The 18,083-nt window shown below is 40.5% G+C and overlaps 1 long non-coding RNA gene across 1 annotated transcript; it reads right to left on the bottom strand.

Moving 5' to 3' along the window:
• Positions 1–2,131: 2,131 nt before the first annotated feature.
• On the bottom strand, positions 2,132–3,844 carry LOC139597510 (uncharacterized). Its single transcript, XR_011681621.1, has 3 exons — positions 3,749–3,844; positions 2,910–3,124; positions 2,132–2,473 (listed from the first exon to the last, which is right to left on the bottom strand). It is a non-coding gene; the product is annotated as an uncharacterized lncRNA (long non-coding RNA).
• Between the last annotated feature and the right edge of the window lie 14,239 nt (positions 3,845–18,083).

Here is an 18,083-nt window from a genome sequence, read left to right as displayed (position 1 = left end):
CACATGGAAGAAACAGTGGACAGAAATGAATTCTTACACAAAAAATAAAAAAAATAAACTTTTGAGATGTCTATGTCTTTTTTACCTGGGCTGATAAAAATTAGCAGCATTTCATGGAGTTCCACTGATGTAACATGAGAGGTCAAAGTGAACTAACACAAACAAAACCAGTAGAAACATTTATATTTTCACCTTTCCTGGGAAGAAAAGACAAAAGTATTTGATATATTAAAAAGTACAGGTCTAGGACTATTCATTTGACCATTGAAGCTCATAAATAAAGTTAAGCAATAGATCCATATCATGATCCAAGGAAGGAATTGAGGAATTGATTTTACTCTTGGAAAATTCTGTGGCTATTGGCATATCTAAACCCATCTCTCTGCAAGTCTGGCACTGCAGACACAAAATGACCATTGTGAGTGATTTCCTGAATTCAGCTCCATAGGATGCTACTTTTGAACAGATTAAAAATAACACATCCATTTTCACAATGAAGCAATCCTGAAACCATTTTGGGGCCCTTGGACCAGCAGGCACAGCTCATTTCCATTCAGCTGAGCCCTGCTGTGCCAAAGCTGGGCAGTCCCAGCACCACTGCCTGGTGGAGGAGGGTTCCTGGCCAGGGTTCGTCCCCAAACTGCTCAAGCGTGGTTGAGTGGCTGCCACTCAGGTCCTGATGAGTGGAAAATCTGCCAGAATTGAACAATTGAGCAGCAGGAACAGAGAGCTCATGGACTCCTGTGGTGTTGCATTGTCCTAACCTGGAAATGAAACTCGAGATTATTTTAATAAGGAGGTAATATAAAAAGGGATCTTTATTTGAAGGCCTTCAGAGGAACTTATGGGAAGATGTCCACAAAAGCCATGGGTGTACTCACCACAGGGGTATGGGTTTTAGGAAATTAGCATAATTGATAAAAAGCACCAATTAGGAGGACAAGTGCAATTTCCCCTCAGGTCAAGCCCCTTCTCTGGAGTCCCCCCTCAGCACCAGCTGTACTTTGTCTATGAGAATGCATCTCAAAGAGTTGTTCTTGGCCTTGGTTCCCAGGAAGAGCCAAGAGAGGACTGGGGCCTTCTACTTCCTGGGGCTTGGAGCTCTGGAGTTTGTTTTGTCTTTGCACTTAAGGAAAGGCCATGGAAAAGTACTGGGAAAACTCATACCATAGACTACAGAGCTGGAAATATATGTGTGAAGAATACACAGAACATATAAAAGAAATAAAGGCAAAACCTGAACAGCATCAGTGGATGCAGCCATCACACCCAACAGGCCAGCAGAGGCACAAAAAGAAATTTTAGGGATACCCAGCTTTTTCTCTAGGCCTTGGATCCAGTATGGATCTCCACCTGTGAGAAGAGGGTTTTAGATGTGAATGTGAAACTTTGAATATCTGTTATCCGAGTTTGATAGGCCTAGAGGGAAAAAACAAAGCCCATCATCCTGCTGCAGCAAGCACAGGCCTTGCTAATTATCATGACTGACACACCACAATTCAATAACTTCCTTTCTACACAAAACCAACTCTTCACCATACAAAACCATCAGTGGGATTTACAAATGCTTCCAAACTGTAAGAAAGCCTCATTGCTGATCTAATTACGCTCTGCTTCTCCCAGCTCTGGGAAGTGCAGAACAATCAGAGCACAGCAGGCCCTGGCGCTGGATCCCTCCCTCAGCACGCTCCGACGGACAGAGCGCACCCTGGAGCAGCAGCGCAGCAGCTCCTCTGCCTTCTCTGAGAGAAATTCTGCTTTCAGGCTGCTCTGGCTGCTTTATGCCCAACTAGAACAACCCAAAGCAGCTGTAGGGAGGTGGTGGAAGGGTCCAGAACAAGCGCAGAAGCTGCCATGGGTGTAACACAGCTGAGGGAGGTGGCACGTGGGATGTGTCACCTGTGTGCAGGCTAGGAGGGACATCCGTGTCCTGGGGGGATCAGGAACAGCACATGGGATGGTCCTGAACTGGGGAAACCTCACTTTGAGTGCTGGGGGCACTTTTGGGCACCAAATTAACAAAAAAGATATGAAGGTGTTAAAGAGAATCCAAAGGAAGGCAACGAGGATGGTGAAGGGCTGAGAGGGGAAGTGTGTGAGGAGCAGCTGAGGGTGCTGGGCTTGTTCAGATGGAGAAGCAGAGACTGAGAGAAGTCACCACAATTTCAACTCCCCTCTGAGGGGGAGAGGAGGGTCAGACACCAGTGACCAGGGACAGACCCAAGGAACAGCCTGAAGTTGTATCAGGAGAGGTTTAGGTTGGATATCAGAAAGTGCTTCCCCCAGAGGGCGGCTGGGCACTGCCCAGGCTCCCCAGGGAAGAGCTCCAGGAAGGTTTGGACAATGCTCTCACATGATGGGACTTCTGCAGTGTCCTGTTCCAGCAGTTGGACTCCATGGTCCTGATGGGTCCTTCCACCACAGGATATTCTGAGACTCTATAAAGATCAGGGGATGGAGTCCCAGCTGTGCACTGTGGAGGAGAGAAAAGAATTAAATCAGTTATGTAGAAGACCATAAAGAGAAAGAGTAGAGGCAGAATGCAGAGCAAAGGGGTCACTGAGAGCTCACATGACAAAGAAATTGGAAGAATTAGACCAAAAAGGAGGAGCAGACAAATCACAAGGAGTGAAATGAGAGAATGGAAAGAAATCTCACTGAGGTAAAGGAAAGGAGACTTACACAGTGAAGAGACAATGAAGAAAAGAAAAATGAATGAGCAAAAATGAATGAGTAGAACAGAAGTTATGCTTTTGCAGAAGAAAGGACAGAAAAAAAGAAGGGGAAAAAAAGCAGAGCAATTAATAAAAGGAATGAGACAGTAGGGGTGAAGGGAGGGACATGAAAACAACATAAACCAGCACAAGGCACACACATTGGAAGAAACAAGCACTTTTATTTATTCATACCTCTATACTTTATGTTATCTTCCTAGCAAGCATCCCAGAGCTCCATAGATAACTTATTTTTGGTGGTGGAGGGGTGTGAAGCAGGGAATGGGTTGGCAGCAGGGTGGTGGTGGTGGATTTACTTCAGCCCTTCTTTCTTCTTGAATTGCTGGACATATATTTATTGAAATTACTCAAGGTAGTGGCTGGCACTTTTTCAGAAATATCAATACCTTCTGTGGAATGGAGAGGAAAATTTATTAAAAGCCCCCAACAAAACCAAAAACCTAAGAAAATTCAAAGAGATGTGAGGAAGGGATCGGTGTCATTTGTCAGCCCTTACCAGCAGACTGCAAATATTCAGCCCCTGTAGATCACCAAACACTTTTGCTATTTGAATGACATGTGAAACAGAACAGGGGTGTGATTTCTCTTTGCTGAATATTGCATTAACACCTGATTAACACTGCCTGATGAAATACATTAGAGATAAATAAAAAAAGGTATCAATTTAAAATATTCTAAACTAATTCTCATATTGTTCCGATATTTTCTTGGAATGTTTAAGGCTCTGAAGAATCATCTAACATTTTTAGTTCTCCCTTTTACCCCTTATCCTTTTACCAGTTTCTTTCTATCAGAATGATTTGTCAGAAAAAGAGAAAATTCTGTGAAAGCAAGGGCAGCACATCAGAACATTTTATATCTCCTTGTTAATCACTCTGACAGATGGACTTAGAAACCCAGGGACCCTTTTGATGAAAACCAGAGCTAAAAAATGTTATTAGCTTGGCCAGCAATAATTGCCTACCAGCATCCATTGTTATTAATTTTGGATTCATATTTATGATTATTTCTACCTGTTCATGTCCAGAACACTTTTAGAATGCCCAGAGCACAGCTGCCAGGTTCTTGTGTCACCCAGTATCACATCCTGGGCTTTTATTGGATTCATTTTTCCTTCAGCAAGTACTTGCTCTTGATGCTTAATTCAGAAGCTTCTTGATTCTGTGCTGAGAATAAAAATACAGAATTGGTTCTCCAATTAGCAAACATTTTCAGCTGCAAAACTATCAAATCAATACCATATCCTCAGCAATCATTTTACTTACAAAAGCGTGGTGGTTTTTTTTTTTTCCAAGAGCTCTCAATGCCCATTTCTTGGCTAATTAGCTGCCTGTCTGCCTTATCCAAGTGGCAGAGTTTAATTCCAAAATTAAAGACTGGAAAAACCCATGAAAAAGACCTCCAAAAGCAAATGACTTGCATTCAAACAAAAATAAAAAATCAGTGCAGCCCTTTCTCCTATGAAAGATTTCTCGTGCAAATCAAAATTCAATGATTAAGAGAATTTTGGAAGACATTGCTCTGGTGATGCTCTGCTCTTTCATACTGTTTATCCTCACATTGCCTCCCCCGAAGCACCTTGAATGAAGGCAATGAATAGCAGCAATTATATTAATGTATAAGTATTGTGCTTGTTTAGAGCTACAAAAAAAGGCTGCTCAGCCACAGCTGCCTCAGCAAACGCTCTTACAGATTTTGACAGAGCTTTTATTCACTCCATCACTTGGAAAGCAACTTGTTTGACTTGAATGAGGAGGTTCTACCCTTTTGTTCTTCAGCAGTCCTGATGCAGTGCCCAGTTGTTATTTTTATTCTGCAAGGAGCACAACACAGCAAGAGCAGTAGTTAACCCTTCTGCAGATGGTTAAATTAATTGCTCCTAATGTCACATTTTGCAGTTTCCAGCTCGGTTTGATTGAATGAAGGGGTCTAACCCCACCTTTTCACCCTGCCTGTGCACTGGTTGAGGATGGATTGCATGAATTCATGTAAGGGAAATCCATTAAGGGTTCCTAAATGCATGGATATGCACAGAAATAGAACCCAGGGAGCAGCAGCAGTCGGGGAGAGTGATGGAGGGAGCAGGCACAGCTAGATTGCTCTGTGTCTGCTGATAGCATATCAGGGGGTGCCTGAACAGATTGTGCTGTCTGGCCAAGAAGTTCCTGAGGCTTTTTAGATAACTTAGTGCACTACTCCGTGTTTTTGGCAGAATGATCTCGTCTACAGTAATGAGCTGTGTTTAGAAAGTAGCCTCTGTTTTGTTCAAGGACAAAATAAAGCAGTAGCTCTATTTGTATCATTGCTTTCTTTCAGTTTTGCAGTTGTTTTTTCCCCCAGTCTTGGTTACCAACAAGAATGACTTAGTCCAGATTTACAGTGGCATTTAAGCATCCAGCTTGGTGATGGATGATATCTTCAAAAGTGAATTACATGGATAATGCACTTAATTCTGAATAAACTCACTGGCCTAAACATGGGATTTCTGATGATCCTGTCAGCATTTATCTCTATCTTTGCATGCCTAAACATCTCTGTTGATCTAATCTTTCATTTAGGCTTTACTAGAAGCAGAAAATTCATTCCTCTGCAACTCTTCTGTGTTATCTCAAGGATGCAGTGAAATGTCCAACACAATCTGAGAAATACCCATAGCAAGCAGCAGAGAATTCAACAAACCTTGCTCTGTACTCTACCTCATTTAGGCACATTACTATCACTGGGCTAGAACATTTTTATTTTTTTAACTCTGGCATCTTGGGCTTCTGATTCCTTTTCTTGCTCAGGAAGAAAACAAACAGGAAAATGTTCAGTAAAACATGGGAAGGGATCTGGAACTGAGTGATCTTAAGATCCCTCGAAACCCAAATCTTTGATTCTGTGATTTGAATCTTTCCTCTCTTTTGGTTACAAAAATTATCCATATATAACTCTTTTACCTTATTGGAAAACAACCATATATCACCATATATATGACCATAATCATATTGTGATTCCATCACAGGATAAGTAACTTTCCCTGTCTCCACCCCAAAGGCACATAAATGGCCACCTAGAAGTTCTGTTATGTTTATTTTACCAAAACAAAACAGCATTTTGTACAACATGGGTGCAAGTCCCAGAGCCACAATCTGCACTTTCTTAGAAGTCTGAACCAGGGGAAGGGTGAGTTGCTTTCTTTGTAGGAAGATGATTAATGAATTGTTGACAGTAATAAAGAAGCAGACATCTTGGAAATATTATTATGGATCACATATCATTTCAAGCAGCAAGTCTGCCTCCCTAAAACATTTTATTTGTTATATTGTGCAAATCGATTGTAATTTGCTACTGGCTTCTTTTCAAATACATTTCTTCATTGATGCCTTGGTAAATAATAAATCACACTAACTATTACTTCAAAATTGAGTGTTCCAATTTAGTTATGAATGGTGAAAGTAGAGGTACTTCAGGGTATAAAATCTTTTAGCAGTTCATAGAAAAATAGCTTCTTAAGGATCAAAAATCATTAGAGACAGACTAGACCATAGTGGTGCAAGTGCTCTGTGACTGAAGGCAGCCTGCAAAACACTGACAAGGTTATGCTAAATGAAATATTTGCTTCATATTTGTCTTCAGACATAAATCAGAAATGTATATAGATATTTGCTTCTTCCAGATTACCAATTTGTGCTTTGTATAACAAAAAAGATTTGTTTTTCATGCTCGGTATGGACAAGTCATGCTTCTCAAATAGGAAATAAATCTGAAGGAACAAAAATGATTCTACAGAGTTAGTAGACACTGATGGGTCAAGCACATCTCTGAAATCTAATGGATAATTTGTATCAAGATGCATTATTCATTTTTGTTTTCTTTCCTGGTTTTACATGACATTTACTTCAAGACTCAACAAACATCTATGCATCTAAAACACACAGTCAGTGAGAATTTTTATATGATTTCCAGGGAAAATATGCAGTATTTCTTAAGTTTTAGATTTTTCTTTTAAGTTACTTATCCTTTTCTTTGGTTAGTTGTTTTTTTTTTCCTTTTTTCCATTTTCTTAACTGAAATATTTTTGACAAATACCACCTAAACCCCAAAGCAAAACTCCTGTAACTATTGAGATGGACAATCTAGTGGCTAGCAGCAGATGTATTATTTATTTGTAAATTATACAAATCTACTTTGGGGTTTTCCATTATTTGCCAAAAACAATCAATTCTTCTTTTATTCAAAATAAGTCCTGCCTATTCTTTGGGTTTCCTGAAGGAATTCATAATCTCTCTGCTCATGCATCTGGGATGATTTGGATGTGTTATCTCAGTCCACACTGAGACACAGAGTTTACTAGAGATAAACAAAGATAAAATATAGATTAGGATGAGTCAGCCACTCAGCTCTACTGCCTGTGAAGAGTTTACTGGAGTTTGCTGGACTCTTCCTGCATGTTCAGACAGCCTACACGAAAGAATTCTGCAATTAAGGATATCCATAAAAAACATACCTCCATAAAATAAGGAATCCATGCCTTATTAGATGGCTGCTCATCAACTTCAAGTTTTAACCCAACAGGAACATATTCCGGATTTTTTTTTTCCACATGTGCACCTTTTTCTTTTTCCCTTGAAGAGAGAGTTAGATAACGAGAATTTCCTATTAAACTCTCAAATTCAGTTTAGAAGTTTTCAAGAGGAAAATATGGAAACAGCAGTTGGGGAAAAAAAAAAAAAAGACCTACAGATACATGATCACTATTGAGTGATCTGTTGTGCTCCTGACATGCATTAGGAGGATCCCTTGGAGAATTCTGTCTCCATTCATTATATCCCAAAAGAATCTGGTTTCACTGACCTTGCTCTCAGGACAGTGCCTTGTGTCCTACTGAGTTAAGGAGTTCTGCATAATGAGTAGCTCAAAAGGGGTAAAATTAGCCCAGAGAGCCATCATATATAAAATGTTCTTTGCTCAACACTAATTAGTTTATCTGACTTTGGTCTGGTAGGTCTGGTCTCCAAGGTACAGAGGATGCTTTTGATTTCACATGCCATAACATCAGACACTTAAATTCTTTAGTTTCATATCCTGTTCTGGTGGTGGTGATTTTGTTTAAATAAAATCTTACTTCAGCAAATAAAAATGAATTTCTGTCAGACATACAAAAGAAAAAAAAAGGCAGTTTTTTTTACAGGGGGCTTGGGGAAATAGATGATGAATTAGACTTTTTGATAACTGAAGATTAATATTAGTCTGCTTCCAATCAAAAACTTCAGCACTTGAATACTGAACACTTGAATAGGGATGCTCGTTGACACAGCCTCCAAGACAATAAACCAAAATAGATACAGCTGCTGAAGTGGAAGTTGCTTTCAGCCAATGAATTTCCTGCTTGTCAGATTTGTATGCGTGTTTGAATGTGAGGGTAATGAAATAACATTATAGATTTCAGAACCAGGGCAGCCTTTATTCAGATAAGGTTATAAGCAAATATGGTTTAGAATGAGTGTCTGCTGAAGTAATAGAATCCATTCCCCACTTATTCTCAGGAGTTTAACTGTTTGCTGCAGCGTTTAAACATGCACAGAAATGCAGAAATGCACTTTGGGGTCACGTACAAGGAGTTTTGTACCTTGGGCAAATAAACACTGCTGAGGTCACAGGGGCCATCTTCAGACAGCTCAGTGTGAACCTGTATAGACTTAACTCTTAATTCCCAGGGTTTCCTTTCATATGGGTATTTTTCATATCTTAAAGCCAGACAATGGTAAACAAAATTAACTGAAAATTAATTGTTAAATCACAGTGAGACCCAAAGGTTATTTCTCAAGATAATTAGCACACAACACTGAGGCCAGACTGTCAGACACAAACTGATAGGTCAACACCACACATTTCTAACTCTAAACTGAACACTTCCAATGGAAAGTAGGCAAAATATTCAAAATCCATTCCCGGAGATGCAGATTTTAAATAATTAAAATTATACTAAACAATAGCTTAGAGTTTTGAAATATTTTTAGTTGCTAAAACCTTCAGAGGGTTAATGCTAATGCCACTCTGGTAAACCAACGCCTCTCATCTGGAGAAAATTCTCCTGTCAGAGCTGCATTTGCAGGATAAACTTTTTGAAAAGCCTTTGACACATCAATGAAAAGTCTGGTACCACCAGCATCACCACAGTATTCAACAGAAATGTGACAAAAGCAGTTAAGTGGAGAGAGGGATAACAGCAATGAGCTGCTCCCACTCACACCAAGTGCAAAGCAAGCAAAGGACCACGTGCCTGAAAGAAATGGAGCAATATCTTGCACTGGGTCTGATGGAAATCCTCCAGTTGCAAATGCAAATTAAAATAGGTTATTAAAATATTAAAGATAAAAGTGACCTTTGGTTACTGGGATTTGTAAGTTTAGCTTTTTTTTTTTTTTTCAAATTAGGAAAAAAGAATTTTGAGCATTCAAAAGAAATGGGTTGGCAGTAGAGATTAAATTAAAATGAATAGCATGACCATGACATAATTAAAAATATGTTCTATAGAGCTACTGAAGATATTTATTCCATTACCATTTCAGTCTTCTAAGGAAATCTTTTAGCTTACTCTCAAAGGGCTGAGCTTGTGACCAAAATATTCCAAGCAAGGACCAGAAGTGCCCTGAAGAGCATTGAAGTCAGGGGATAATTTTTCTGAAGAACAGGGGTAAACAGGCAAAGTGGAACAGCTGCATTCTGGGAATAATTATTGCCTCCAGTTTATGAAGTTATTCAGCACCAGGCTATTCAGCAGTAATTATACCACCCCTGGGCAGGGATGATTTAGTGCAGCACACTGGTGAAAGCTGCTTAATTAAGGGAATGGGGTCTGGCTACTATTGAACACACCTTTCCAAATGTTCACCTGGCCCAGCTGGCAAGAGCCACGCTGGGCTGGCTTGGATGGGAAGGTGGGCAGAGTGCTTTGTGTGACCATGGCTTGAGTGCCACAGCATTTGGCACTCTGCAGCCAGAAGGTCAAACTGCTCTCATTTAACTCTGTGCAAGCCAACCAGCTCACACACAATTGCATGTGTCTAATTAAAAGCTGCATGTGGTCTGCTGGGCCACCCTCTGATGTTAATACTTAATGCAATTTAGCACATTTTGTTCTGGCTATGTTGAAATCAGGCAGAACAAGGCCATGTATAGGCTCTAAAATCAGCTATAATGCCCCGTATGCTTGAATAGGGAAAACGTAAAATTGTTTAACAGAAAGAAAAGAATTAACAGAAAGAAGAAGCATTTTAGTGTTATGGATTAATTCCTTCCCATGAAATGTGAAATGTTTACTGGCTATTGTTCCTTGTTCTCTGGTGCTCACGTTGTGGGATTTGTAGGAATGGGGAAAAGGAAATTCTGGAATGGTTATCCCATGGACACAAAACCACTCAGCTTCCCTTTCTACCCACACTTCTTAGAACAGAATCTTAGAGTAGAAAATCAAGATATAAAGATGGATGAATCTGTTCCATCAGACTTAGAAAGTATCACAACATCAACAACCAGCACAGCCATATCTGAGTTTTCCCCTCCCACAGACCCCACGCAGGGCAATTCCCGCCTGGGGCTCCTCCTTTGCCCCTCTGCCACCTCTGGGAGCCCTTCACACACCCCAGGGACTTGAGAGGCCCCTGACACAAAGCCATACTCCCAACCACGCTAACCAGGGACCTTTGCTGTGGCAGGAATTCCTTCCCAAAGCCTCATCCCCAGCCCTGGAAGAGGCTCAGCCAACATCTGGCAGCGGCAGCGGGGTTGGAGCGCCTGCAGCTCCGGGATCTGGCTGCCTGCCCCGGCTGCCTGGCTCCGGCCCCGACAGCTCCCAGCTCTTGCTTTACAAGCAGGAGCAGTGGCACTTTGGAAAAGCCTCCAGGGGAGGTCATGGGGGGACTGGCTTGGCTCCTCCGCATCGTTTGTCTTGTCTGAAATTAATTTTGAGGAAGCTGTTGAGCATCGCTCGACAATAAGATTCTGTATTAGCTGAAGCCATTCGTTTTTCTGCTCAGGGTAAGGTAACAGAATACGACATTCAAATGCCAGGATTTATGTCACTCTGGGGAAACATGTTCTAAGCAATTTGATTTTTTTTAACACTTCTCAGTTATCCTGTTGGATACAGGCATCACAAAGAATGAAAGCCTACAGCTCAGCAGATTAAAAATAAATAAATCTAAGTTTTAGAAGGTTAGAATAAATGTGGGGAAACTTAAAACATTTCTTTTTGTTTTGTCTTAAAAGTAAAATAAAATAAATTTTAAATTTAAGCTTTTTTTACATTCTTTTACTACTTCTCAGAACTTGCACATCTTTCCCTTAGAAGAGTTGTCATTACTATTTTCACATCTCTTGCTATTTTTCAGGATGATATCTCTGACTTACATTTGAAGAAACATTAAAGGTATTTTGATTAAACTTATTTACAAAGTCACTGACTTAAATTAAATTCCTCAAGGTTAAGCCAAGTTTAAAGATGACCTATAATCTCACAGCCCTCCAGATATCACCTTCTATGAATTGTTTTGTTAACAAGACTGGCTCAGAACCAAACTGTGATTTTATCCATCTTTCACTGTTACCTTACCTCACTGTTATCAATCATTTATCAAGTATTTCTTCCTTTTTTCATTTTTTTCCCATTGCTTATCTCTTCTGGCCCATTGCAATTGGTGGTAGATTGTCTTCCATGTTCTATTTTTTATTATTTTTTTTTTCTTTTGAAAGAAAATAAATTTTCCTAGGGGAAAAAAATAAAACTGAAAAAAACTATATTTCAACATCCAAATCAGTAAATATTAGGAACCTGTGTCAGCTAGAAACTCTCCCATTCACATGCTGCTTTTACAAATAACTATTTTTCACATTGCTTCAGGAGAGAATAAAGAGTTAGGAAATTTTCCTAAAAGAAATTAAACAAACTTTGTGATACAGGGGAGCAACCCTGTGTCTGCACCATGGGAGGCTGGGATGATGCTGCAGTCACATCTCCATGTCACAGAGAGAATGACCCTTCATCATTTCCCATCCCAAATTCCCCTTCCCACCTCCAAGCAGAGGGACTCAGATGGAGCCAGATGTGCCCAGACTGGGCAGGGCTGGACCAGAACTGCAGGACGGTGCCTGCTGTGCCTGGCTTTGCTTCAAACACCAGCCCAAAGCAGGAGGCTCAGATGGGGGGCACACCAGGCAGGGCTGCAGGAAGAACAGGGAACTTGTTGTGATTCTGGGAGGTGAACCAGAAGAGGATCCCAGCACAGAGGTGTCCCAAGAGCCAACACCCCCAGGATGTCCTGGGCAGTAACCCCGTGCTGGAAGCAGCCTCTGGTGTGGAGGCCAGGGAGGGGAGGAGGGAGAGGCAGAGCAAAGTTGCTCTGAACCTGTTTGCCACTCGTGGAGCTGCTCAGCACAGAGAGAAAAGCATCATATGTTGGCTGAAAAAGTCAGAAGTCACTTAAGGACACTGACTTTGTGCAGGGAACAAAATAACAGACTTGGCTCTTTCATCACTCTTTGACTTCACTGATGAGTCAAAAATCAAGCTCTCATTTTGAGCTGGTTGAAAACAAACTGTATAAGATACTGAAAAAGCTTCCAGAATTTACATCTGTTACCACAAACACAGATTAGATTCTGCCTCTGGCTGGCCAGCCATAAGTTCTTCATGATTTGCTACACATGGGAGAATTTCAGCATCAGCCCACACACCCAGTCTCTAAAGCATCTTTGAATTTTTAGGTCTCTAAGCCTGCTCATGCTTCTCCACAAGCACCTGTTAATTTGAAAAGCTGCAGAATATAAAACAAAACAAAACAAAAAGGAAAGGGGAAAAAAACCCCCAAAACCAGCTGCTTATGGCACTGGAGACAACAAGTAGAAGCAATCTTCATCTTGGGGAAAGGCAATGATATTTCCAGCACATGCAGCAGCAGTGGTTTTCCTGCTGTAATGCAGACTTTGAACTGGCTCTTTTCCTGCTCTCATTTTTAGCTCAGACACTAATGATCCTTGTTACTAAGTGACATCAGTGCAATGCTCTGAAAGGACAAGTTCCATTTAAATGAACCAGTCTATACTGGCACACACAGTTTTCATCTATGTTCCAAGGAATTATTTTGATCTGCAAAGTTAAATTAAAGCTCATTCCTGGTCTTTTAGCAAGGCACATTTCCCTGGGAGCTCCTGCTCTAAGTAACACTTACTGTCATTGCTCTCTCCTCTCTTAGAAAACAACGGATGCTCAGAATTAATTCAAAAAGCTGTGGCAATGTGCAATATATTCACAACTTCAGGCTATGGCATATGTAGTGACACTATGTGTTCAAGTACCAGCAATAATCAATATTTGTGATTTATATGCTGGGATTTAATGACCTCCTCCATACTTACCCTCAAAGATTAATATAATTTTGACTCCAAACTCCCAACAGCCTCTGTGCACAGCAGTTTGCAACATGAGGGCTTTTCTTGCCATAAGTTATCTGGCAAATCTGAAATGTTTCTCATCACTGTGGTGCAGATTATTGCAGCAGTTTCCACACTGGAGATGAGAGCGTTTGCTGGGACACAGCTGGGGCAGGAATCCCAGAAATGTGGTGTGTCCTCTCCCAGAGGCACAAAGGTGCAGGCTGAGTCCCTGGAAAGCCTCACTGGCTGCCAGGGGTGCAGGAAAAGGAGGGGAGAAGGGGCAGGTGCCAACAGCAGAGCACAAAACCTCACCAGGAGCTGGGCTCTTCATGCCGAGCCTGCCCCCTTGGAAGCTGTCAGTGCTCAGAGCAAACACCAAAAGCAGCAGGAGGACTCTCAGCCTCTACCAAGCATCACGGAGAATCTCCCCCAAGAACTTCACATTCCACAAAGATCTCTGCTTTAGCAGGCATTTACAATTTCCTTTCCATTTTCCCTACAAATCTCCAGCGCATTTTTAACATTTCCTGTTGCGCTTTTACAAATTTGTCCTTTTTTTTTTTTTTTTTTCCCCCTCTGAATATCAAGGACAAATCTCAAATTGCCCTACAAGGATGTCAAAGCTCCTGCCTTAAAATTAAATCCTATCCTATCCCAATGTGAACTAGAGTATTTCCTGAAACCTCAGTAGGCACAGTCTAAATTAAGTGTTCACTCAGGAAAAAGAGAGGTACCCAAGCACCTGACTTTATAATGACTTTAACTACAACAGTAGCTAACAAATTTGAATACCACATGTTCTGGTTTTATTTTGCCAGTGAAATATGTTTTGGCTTACAAAAGAATCTGAAGACCATTTTGCTGTGGAGAGAGAGAAAAAAAGAGGGAGAGAAGTAAATACTAAAGGTAGAAGAATAAAAACCCTTTGAAGGGGAATTGAGTTCTTGCCTACTGCTTAAGAAAAATGCACTATAAAGCAGCTATTGATTTTTCATTCAACAGCACTGAATGTTTTATTGAAAAGGAGCAATGCTCAGTAATTTGAATTTTCAATTAAGGTAGCACATTCCTTGGACACATTTACTACTGCACTCCAGTGACATTTATTTGACTTTTAAAATCCCTCTACTATTGTATTCGTGTTTGTATAGATCAAACTCCCAAAGCAGAAAGTGCTCGGATTATAACACTGCTGATTATAGACATGTCTGCAAGGCTCTGTGGACAATCTAATGACTTTATTTATAGGTAGGACAATGTGCAGTCAGACACAGCTGAAGTAAAATATGGCACCAGGAGAGAGATTAAGCAGTTCTGCATTTCAGCTGAGAAATATTTACATTTTATTTGTCTTTATGGACAGTAAATAGATGCAGTGAATTTAGTTATTTAAAAGAGTTTACATTTTAGAGGATTGGGACATCTTTACTGATTATAAAACTCATCAGCTACTGAAATGTATAAAAATTTCAGCTGTAAGATAGACTGCAGTATTTCTGGACTACAGACAGACAATGGTGGCTCCTACTGGATTCCCTTCTGGAAAAGACCTGGCTGGTACCTGCCAGCTCTTATGGGGAGCTTGAATCCATGGGGTCAATTGGCAAACTTTATAGTTCTAGAAACAGATTTAATCTCTCCTCTCATAGGTGTTTCTTGTTCAAAACCCTACTCATCTGCTCCTGCTAAGGGAAGGACCTGGGTGATCCTGGCTATTTTACAAACTATGGGAGGCACATCTTGGAGTCATCAGCAATTTATTTCATCCAAGTTACAGCACAAATTGCACAAATTCCCACCAGTTTGTGGTGTCGTGCTTAAAATCGTGTTTCTTGCTCTCAAAACTTTGATATGAGCAAAAGGAACACACCTAATATGCAAAGCCAAGAAATTACTCTTATTTTATACCAAGTCTAGGTCCAAAGATCGAGTCCAGTTGCAGTGATGCCAGCACTTACATCTCAAAATAAAATAGGCTAAAATATCAAATATTGAAAAATCAAGGCTTTTCTATGCTGTTGTGCTTACCCTTGCCTATGTTTTTTTTTTATTTCTTCTCACCACTGGAACTGCTTGAGGCCATTTTGGAGGAGATCTGGAGCTCCTTAATCCCTGCCCAAGCCCAGACCATCCCTAGATATTGCAGTGCTCGAGGTGCCTTTTTCTCTCTGTGACCCTTTTAGTCAGGATGGACTCTACAGGTGCACTCAGTGAAGTGCTGCCAGCCCTGCCACCATCTGCCTGAGATTTCCTGGTACAGCTGATGAGCTTCTGCTCCCACTTCATCTCTAAATATGGCACAGTTCATGCTTTTTCAGTTTGCTTAATGACATGCTATTAATAAAGACACGACCTGAACAGCTACTTGCATTTATTGTCTTTTCTCCCCCCCCATTTTTAAAAATTATGCTGAGGTAATTTAATTTTTTGAGATCACAAGCTGATGTTTTGTTTGACAAGTTGGGTATAATCATCCAACACTACCATGAAGGTCAATGGATAAGCCAGCAATTTATCTGAAACATTTACAATGGCATCAAAATGGCTTTGCTGCTTTTTCAAGTTATTATTATTATTATTGTTGCCTTATTGACAGAGCAGGATGCTAACCCATACTAAAGAAAGGTTGAGTCCTCTGTAATTATGTGTATTCTCAAGCAATTCAAGTTATTGAAAGCACAGAACTATGCTTCACTCTAACTTTGTGGAACAGTAACTGTGCTGAACAGAAATCCTCAATATCTTGTTTTTCCAGTGAGAAATGGCCCTAAGATTGGTACAGCAACTCCTGCCTTTATCAAAACAAATTATAATTGGCATAAGCACAATTACCAAAAGTTTTTGTTGGAGTTAATGAAACCACAGTGCAATTCTCTGATCAAAATCATTAACTGGCAATCCTGGTGCAAATGAGATTTTTGTGGTTTTGTGTGTGTGTAAGACTCAGATATTAGACAGCAGAGAATTAACTCTGCATCATTATTTTAAATTGAAACCAAACAAGAAAACAAATGTCAATTACCTTTAATTTCAAGAACAAGAATCCTTGTTTGTGTGAGTGAAATCAGAGCCCATTGATTTTTAATGGGATTTGAGTGTTTTCTCTCTTCAGACTTTATTTGGTGTTTATCATTTTTAAAGTACAGGCTATTATTTTTGTTTCTAACAGACATCAAGCTGCCCAAAGTCTAGTTAAAGTTATAGTTTTCTGTTCACAAATCTCTGCTCCTCATTTTGAACCAGATGTGACAAAAGAGCAAAATACCTAAATTCTGCTGGTTTGGATGTTCTTTTTGGCTTCTGCTCTTAAGGCTGACCAATCCCAACCAGCACAGCCTGGAGAGGGATGCCTCAGCTTTGTCTTTTATATTTTTCAGATTCTGTGCTGCTTTACTGTGTAGTTCTGAGCTTCACATTAGGGGATAGTAAGATCTCTTCACAGAGTAGAGACAATTCCTTCTCTAGCTGGGGACCAAGGACAAATGGTCCAAATCTCAGGCCCAAGAGCAGAAACAATGTGGGCTGAAGAGAGAAAAGCAAACAGGATGGGACTGCATAACCTAAAGCTGTAATTGGACAATTAACTCTATAATAATTATACAATTATTGATTAGACAATTAACCAATATACTAATAGACCAGAACTGATCCCAGGGACAGACCCCGTGCCCGGTCGTGCATTTTGGAACCATTTTGGTTCATCTTGGGTTCATTTTGGGACCATTTTGGTTCATCTTGGGTGCAGCCCTGGCTGGGCTCTTGTGCTGCCCAAGGTGCATCCATGGAGGCCTTTGAATTAATCCCTGCTTTATTCTCTAACTCTGCCCAGCCTCTGCTCTAGGGCAGCCTTCACAAGGCATCAGGGGCACCTTGCCCTCTCCTCCCTCCCTCTGAGGGAGCTGCTGGGAGGGGACTCTGCTCCAGCACCTTCCCCTTAAGGAGAGCTGGCTCCTGTGGGAATTCCTACAAGGAACAGCTGGCAGCTGAAGGCTGCACTCCTGGTACAACTTTTGGTCCAGATAATTTTCTGTCCTCCCTCATCCATCAGAGAGTGAAATAAATTTCCAACACACTTTTAGATGTTCACAGCCCTGTTTCAACCTCCTTACAAAACAATTTTCACTTTCTACTCTCTCTGTTTCTTTCCAAACAGGAAATGCAGCATTGAAACCTACCTGAACAAAACAAAGAGAAAACTTAAAATCAGTAGAACAGAAAACTGTCAAGCTTTAGAAATCAAACTTAAGAATTACATGCATTCCATATACTTCCAAATGATCTTCATTAGCACCTAATTACGATTTAGTTCCATTAATCAGATGATCAGCTGCATTGATTCTTATCAGCAGATTGACCCTCATATAAAGTACTATGAAAATTCACAAGATTGCAGTTGACAATTCAAGTTATTTTCAAGTACTTTGTTCTCTGGGAAACAAACAAACAAACAAATAATTAAATAGGAGAAAATTTTATTTTCCTGCTTAGGAAAAAAGTGTTTTCACTGAAAGAAGTAATGAAAACAGTACATAACAGCATGCTCTGCCCTGCATAAATTTAAGTGTGAATTTGAGACTGCAGAGCCTCATTTTCAGAGATTTCAGAGGGTGTTCTACAAATGTGCAACAAGAGCTCTTTCTAAACAGAACTCAAACCATGGCTGCACCAAGCCATGTTTATGGGATGACCATAAATGACAAATGACTAAAGACAAAGACAAATGAGGACATGCATGGGGCCCTGGATTCCTGCATGTTAGGGCTGAATACTCCTCATCCTGATAAATCCTCTCCTCATCAATTTTAATGCTGGGAAGAGTTGAGAACAAGAGATGAACCTGGCCTGACGTTTACCTTTCTGAACTACCACAGCTTTTACAAAATTCCCTGGTGACTTCTCTTGCTTGAAGTGTACAAGATGAAGCCAGAGAAT

The sequence above is a fragment of the Agelaius tricolor genome, unplaced genomic scaffold (genome assembly GCF_023055355.1).
Source record: "Agelaius tricolor isolate 1412-34295 unplaced genomic scaffold, bAgeTri1.0.p SCAF_17, whole genome shotgun sequence".
In the NCBI taxonomy this organism is placed as follows: domain Eukaryota; kingdom Metazoa; phylum Chordata; class Aves; order Passeriformes; family Icteridae; genus Agelaius; species Agelaius tricolor.
The sequence above is the reverse complement of the archived record's forward strand: the minus strand, read 5'-3'. Positions and strand labels throughout refer to the sequence as shown.